The following is a 7,491-nucleotide window of genomic DNA, read 5'->3' on the forward strand; positions in this document are numbered from 1 at the left end:
ATCCGGATCGAACTGATGTCGTTAGGCTTGGGGGCAAGCACCTTTACCAGCAGACGTCTCGCTGGCCCATGTTTTGGTGATTTCATTTGTTTTTATTCTTTATTTTTATTTTAAACTTCTTTATTTGTGAGTGTTTTGCTTACGTGTATGTATGTGTGCCCCATGCGTGCCTCGTGCTTGTGGAGGTCAGAAGGCGGCGTCAGATCCCCTGGAACTGGAGTTACAGATTGTGAGCCACCATGTACGGGTGTGCTTGGGACCTAGGTCAGAGTCCTCTGCGAGAACAAGTCCTCCTAAGCGTTGAGCCATCCCCCTCACCTTACAGTTTTACTTTTTTTTTTTTGTGTCATTGTCTCTCAATCTAGCCTCTGCTAATGAGGGTAGTAGTGGGTCAAAGGCGGAGCACATGGGCTGGCTGGCGCAAGACTTCCCACCCTTACTACATAACATTTTCCTGGAACATGGTCAGCCATTCTTCCCCAACCTTGACTTCTGCCTCAGGGAGCCTCAGGGTGAAAAGTCTCCGAGCAGACTGTCTGGGGCCACCTATCCCTCTCCTTGGACTTTCTGAGACTGACCTGGTGCTTCGGGGGGCAGATCACCTTCATCATGAGTGCTACAAAGTCTAGGACCTCGAGATGCCGAGGACCCTGTCAGGTCCCTGTTCCAGAGGTGGGGAGAGTGGGACTTAGTGATTTCCTTGTTCCTTGGTTGCCACACAGATCATCCCCAGCCTTGAATCTTTATCTTTCTACCTCCCCGAGTCTCCCTCTGGTTATGTACCACCGCTTTGTGGGCAGGCAATGGCACACATGTACTTCTGGAAAGAACAGTGGGAGGTGCCTAGCCCCTCCCTGTGCCGGGTGTCTTCATCTGTAAGTGGGGGTATGGACTGTCTTCCAGAAGAGCTGTGGGCAGGCGAAGCTCTCAAATGCCTGCTAGTATAGTTTGACATTATTGCAGCCAGTCAATTGTAGCAGCCAACATTTTCCAGTCCTTATCACAAGACTATCTTAAAGGCAGCCAGCCACCTGTTCGTGCCCCTAGAAAAACTCATGCTTGGGGGATAAGTTCTTACACTGCTTCATAAACACCTGCTCTTTTCTTTCCCAGTGGGCATCAGCCCCTTTGGACAGAAGGTGCTTGGTGTCTGCAGAGCAGAGGCCATGGAGAAATTGCACCTAGACCCTGTACTTTGTACCTGAGCCAGTGGCACAGCAGAGTGGCTTATTTGGAAGGGATGCTGCAGGGAGCCCAGCTAGCGCTAGACTTCTGAGCCATGGACACCTACCTATGAGCCACTAGCCAATGCTCTCCCTTCCCACATTTGCCTAGATATTGTTGGTAGAAAAGCCTCACTCCTCCCACCCCCCCCTTTTTTTGTTTTTCGAGACAGGGTTTCTCTGTGTAGTTTTGGTGCCTGTCCTGGATCTCGCTCTGTAGACCAGGCTGGCCTCAAACTCACAGAGATCCACCTGGCTTCTGCCTCCCAAGTTCTGGAATTAAAGGCGTGTGCCACTGCCACCTGGCACCCCTCCCCCTTTTTTATGAGCAAAGCATCACCAGCTTGAGTCATGTCCCTCTCTTGCCTCCTCTGTATTTCTTATACCCTCGTCTCTTACCCGTCATAGCTGGCTTCATTGCTGCCCTTTCTGGAAGAATAAATACAGGCTTGGATTTTCTTCTCTTTCATCAAGATATAGCAACAACAATAAGGACAGGAAAAATACAGATACAAACTCATTAATTGGTATAACATGAAAAACAGAGGCCAAGAACCAGATGTGTGGCACAAGCCACTCAGCACCTGGGAGGTGGAAGTTGGAGAATCAAGAGTTCAAGGCCAGCCTTGGCTGCATGAAACTCTGTCTCAACCTTCTCTCCCCAATCCTAAAGAAAATGAATGCCAGCCTACCCCACCTGACAGGAAGCACTTAGCCCGTTTCTGTGAGGCCCACAGGGCAGAGAGAGCAGAGTTCTCTGGGACTAAGAGAACATAAGGTTCAAATCATAGACGCTTTCTGAGTTCTGAGTCTGTTTCCCTTTCCTCAAAAGAAGGTGATAGGCCTGGGAGACGGCTCCGTTGGTACAATGCTTGCTTCTCGAGAACCTGGGTTTGACTCCAGCATTCTTGCAAAAGCTGGGAGTGGCGGTGCATGTCTGTAACTTCAGCACTGAGGAGGTACATACAAGTTGTCCCTGGGGCTCACTGGTCACCCAGCTTAGCTTAACTAGTGAGCTCCGCCAGATCCTAATGAGATGCTGTCTCAAAAAAACCAAGTGCATGGCCCCTGAGGAACAACAGCCGAAGCTGACCACTAGCCCCCACACGTAAACCCACTTACATCCCACAAGGCCCCAAGCGGAGAAATGCCAGAAGAAACCTAATACAACTGTTGGTGGGGTTGATGTAGCCTCTAACGCTTACTTTTGGTCCCATGTATCACACGGAACTGTTGTGCAGAAGGGGAAGGGAAGGGAGTCCTCCTTATGGCCTGCAAGGCTCTAACCTCTGATACCATGACATCAGAACTCCTCAGAGCTGCTTCCTCTTGGGCAGACAGTGGGGTTTCTTTCCATAGGCCATGTGGGCATAAAGGGGAATCAGCTGCTAAACCAAAGGTGACCTGTGACCTCTGGGCCAGGGCTATCTCACTACTTCATTTGTGTTTGGTTCAGTCCACATTACTTCCTGCTTACTTTTCAGGAGGGAGCTCGGGTAGGCATTTTAAAAACCAGGTTTATTCATTTTATAAGTGTTTTACATGCATGCATGTATGTGCACCATGTGTGTGCCTCCTGCCCTTGGAGGTCAACAGAGGGCATTGGATCCTCTGGAACTGTAGTTAGAAATGGTTGTGAGACACCACGTGGGTGCTGGGAATCAAACCAGGGTCCTCTGGGAGAGCAAGTGCTCTGAACCACAGAGGCAGCTCTCCAGCTCTCCATCTGAACGTTCTGATACATCTATAAGAGGAGGGATAATGCTGACTTCATATGGAAGAGCAAGGCGGGGCTGAGGACACAGTTCAGCAACAGAGCCTGTTTGCCTAGTGTGGGTAAGACCTCAGCGTCCATACCCAACACTGCAAAACAGAACAGGTGGACCCACTCAAGGGAGGGGGGCCAAGAACTCTGCATGACAAGGATCCACTATTTCCTGGCTACACAACCTCACAGTCACAAGATGCATGTATCCTAAGACTATGCAGTGCCCTTGCCTTATTATTATTTGAGATCGAAGGAGGAAGAAGTAGGAGGCCTCATCTATCTTTCCCAGGTCTCTAGGCAGGAGTGCAGGGGCCCCACCCCAGTGAACACAGGCAGCAACAGGGCCAAGGTGCAGAAAGAAAACTTATTTATAGGAAAATTAAAAAGCAGCATCTTTTTTCATAAAAGAAGCATAGTATGTGACATAAGTCAAACTTACAAAAAATAATTTCCATCTAAGTCTATAAAATATAAGAGAAGGGTTGCAGTGAATAAGAATGAACATTTTTGATTTATTCAAAGTTTTGATCTAAGACCTCAATGAAATCTACCACCTTTATTACAAGGGACTGACGGTTCCTGAATGGGAGAAACAAGGGTCAAGAAGGACGGCACTGGACTCCGCTGAGAGTGACCCAGCTGAGGGTGTGGGAGTTTGGTCCAGTAGATGGCGGCCCGGCTGAAGGCGCACTTGGTTGAGCCAGGATGCTGGAGCTGCTGACAGTATAAACCTGCGTACGGAAACTAAGGGTGGCCAACGAGACACACTATTTCAAATCGATGATGTCTTCCTCTGAGGAGGCCATGAGCTGGAAGGGGCTGCTGCCTGAGCTGCCCTCTTTGTCCACCACCAGGTCCTGGTCAGAGCTTGCCGACTGGTTATGGCCCTCAGCATTGGCTTCAGAAGCAGGACTTTCCAAAACTGCGGATGGGATCCTGGAAGAGAGAAGCTACTGTCAAGGCGTGTCGCTTGCTCTCCTGTTCTCCTGGGCTCAGTGTATCTACCATGGATGAAAGGAGGAAGGTGAAGAAGTGTGGGTTTCACTTCTCAGAGTGATTCCACGAAGGCCCCAAGGCCTTGGAAGCACTGGCTCTGCTCCGCCCACCTGACCCCCTGCTGCCCCCAACACTTGCGGAAGCGTCCCTTCTCCCCCGTGTCTCTGGTCATGCTGCCTGCCCGGAGCGATTGCCCGGAGTCCCTGCTGCCTTGGGCACTGATCCCCCATTCTTCTTCTTCTTTTTTTTTTCTCTTTGGTTTTTAAGACAGGGTTTCTCTGTGTAGTCTTGGCTGTCCTACAACATGCTCTGCAGACCAGGCTGGCCTCGAACTCACAGAGATCCTCCTGCCTCTGCCTGTAACCACCGCCGCCGCCTCCATTCTTAGCATTCCCCCCAAGCCAGCCCTGTGCTCGACTCCTCCCTGACCTCCTATCAAAGTGGACCTTCTATCTGCCATTCTATCATCTATTTATTAGTGGTGTTGCTTTTTAAAAAGGTTTATTTTGCTAGGTGGTGGTGGTCACACCTTTAATCCCAGCACTCAAGAGGAACAGGCAGGCAGATCTCTGTGAGTTTGAGGCCAGCCTAGTCTACAGAGCGAGTTCCAGGACAGCCAGGGTGGTTACACAGAGAAACCCTGACTCAAAAACAAACAAACAAACAAACAAACAAACACTAAAAAACCCTCAAAACATCTAATAATGAACAGATTTATTTTTATTTTATAAGTATGGATGCTTTGTCTGCATGTATGTCTGCGCACTATGTGCTTCCCTGTGCTCTCAGGGGTTAGAAGAGGGTATTAGATCCTCTAGAAGTGGAGTCACAGATGATTGTGAGCCACCATGTGGTACTGGGAATTGAACCTGGGTCTTCTGGAAGATCAAACAATGAATGCTCTTAACGGCTGAGCTGTCTTTCCAGCCCCTCATACTGTGAGCTAGGGTCTGGCTGGCCTTGAACTTACTGTGACTCTCCTACCTCTAATCCAGACCTGAACCATCATCCCTAGCCGCCTACAGCTTTTTAAAAATAATTTATTATTTTTTAATTTTATGTGCATTAGTGTTTTTCCTGTATGCACGTCTGTGTGAGGGTGTTGGATCCTGGAGTTACAGACAGTTGTGAGCTGCCATGTGGGTCCTCTGGGCTAGTCAGTGCTCTTAACCACTGAGCCATCTTTCCAGCCCCTTATCTTTACTTTTGGTATTTTGAGACAGGGTCTCATTATGTAGCTCTGGCTGGTCTGGAACTCATTATATAGACTAGATTGGTTTGAACTCAGAGATCTATCTTTGTCCTCCTGAGTGGTGGGATTTAAAGTATGTGCCACCATGCTGGCTCTCTTTTTTTTAAAAAATTACTGAACGTGTATTTTATGTACATAATTGTTTACGGGCATGTATGTCTGTGTCTGGTGTGTCTGGTACCATTGGATCCCCGAAGCTGGAGTTAGAGATGGCTGTGAGCAGCCATGTGGGTGCTGGGAACTTGGGCCTCTCTAAGAGCAGCCAATGTTCTTGGTCACAGTCATTTCTCCAGTCCCTTAACTTCAGAGCACACTGTGGCTGGCTGAGAGCAACGGTGTCCCTACAGTTAGATCTGTTTCTCCACGTGAGGCTGAGCGTGAGTGAGGCTGGCTCTTCCCACCGGGCAGCCTGAGACCCTCTGCGCAGGTGGCGGGACACTCCACTCTGCCATGCTTAATGGCTTGGTGCTTAACCGCCTATGGACCCTCTGAAGGTCCAGACGGGCTTGGTCATCTCCCTTCCCCCAGCTTAGTGCAGAGTGCCAAAGTAGCTTGGACAGATGTTCCATTCCTTCCAGAAGGGCGCATGCACTGTTGCTGAAGGGACCACATCTGTGAGGCAACAAGCATCTGTCCACATGTGCTGAGCTGCCATTCAGAAGGGCTCTTCCTGTTCCGGAAAGTGGCTGACCCTAAACTCTTACTAAGCAATCTTGTTTTTGTGAATCTTCATCAACCAGTGATCCAAAAATAGTCTCTTCGGAGAGGTCAGTGGGGGTGGGAGGGGACAAGGAACAGTAACTGGGGTGTGTGTGGGACTATGATTTAAATACATCACTACACACATCCTAACAGCTTCTCTCTAGGGCTGGGTGTGGTGGTACATGGCTTTTTTTTTTTTCCCCGTGACGAGGTTTCTCTGTGTAGTTTTGGAGCCTGTCCTAGAACTCACTCTGTAGTCCAGGCTGGCCTCGAACTCACAGAGATCCGCCTGCCTCTGCCTCCCAAGTGCTGGGATTAAAGGTGAGCTCCACCACTGGAGCTGGTCTGAGGCCAGCCTGGTCTACATGGTGAGTTGGGTTAGCCTGGTCTACATGGTGAGTTGGGTTAGCCAAGGCCACATAGTGAACCCTTTTCTAAAAGTGTCTTTCTCTGTTGTTTCTCTCTCATGCACGTGTGTGTGTGTGTGTGTGTGTGTGTGTGTGTGTGTGTGTGTGTGTGTGTGTGTTTGTACGTGTTGGTCACGGCTCTAGCTGACTGTCCCTAGCCTCTCTGAATTTATTCAGTGAACATTAGCTGGGTTGCTGATGGCAGTGTCCTCTTGTCTCAGCCCCATGTGGCAGGCAGCGTTGTTTCTAGACCCTCAGTGGGGCTGGCTGCTGACCCTGTGGGGTGCTGGCCAGTGGACCTCCTGGGCATGCTGGCACTCACTGGGCAACCACACAGAGCAGCAGGGCTTCTTCTTACCTGTCACTGCTAGCTGACCTCACAGCCTCTGGCTTGGGGTCTCCTTGACTTTCTTCTAACCGTTTCCGGGTTTTTGATTTGGCTCTTGGTGCTGCTCCTTCTGACCTGGGTCCACCGTCATCAGAGAGACCTGTGTCACAGAGGAGAGCCAGAGGTCAGGGGTCATCACCACAGGGGACAGAGGTGCCTTTTTAATTCTTTAAAAATTTCCAAGTGCTTTGAGAATTTCACACAGGATGTGTTTGGATCAGATCCACCCCGCTTCCCCTTCCCGTCCAGTTTTCCTGCCCCTTTATCCTCACTGGTACGTTATTAGGCTTGACACAGTGGTGAAGATGACCGAGATATATTTTTGAATGGTTTTTCTGTTGGAGAAGTCTATCCTCTCTGATTATAAAGTGTGTAGACACTGCAACACACAGTCCCAGAGAACTCTAACAGTGGCGAGGCCCCTAAAATCCCGTAGTGTTCTCATAAGTTGCCTGTTCCCCCCTTAAAGTGGCTTAGTCAGCTTTCTGTCCATCATCGGTGGGAAATAGTCCAAAATTCACTGGTGTAGATGTAATTATTATTGATGGATTCTAAATCTCTGCTGAGAGGGAGTTAAATTTTTATTACATTTATTTGTGTTGTGTGTCTGTGAGTACTTGCATGGTGTGTGTGTGTGGAGAGGAGAGAACAACTTGAGGAAGTCAGTTCTCGCTTTCAGCCTTCAACCATGTGTGTCCTGGGCCTTGAACTCAGGTCGGCAAGCTTACAGCAAATGCTTGTACCGTCTGAAAGTC

Source organism: Peromyscus eremicus, chromosome 4, assembly GCF_949786415.1.
Source record: "Peromyscus eremicus chromosome 4, PerEre_H2_v1, whole genome shotgun sequence".
Classification (NCBI taxonomy): domain Eukaryota; kingdom Metazoa; phylum Chordata; class Mammalia; order Rodentia; family Cricetidae; genus Peromyscus; species Peromyscus eremicus.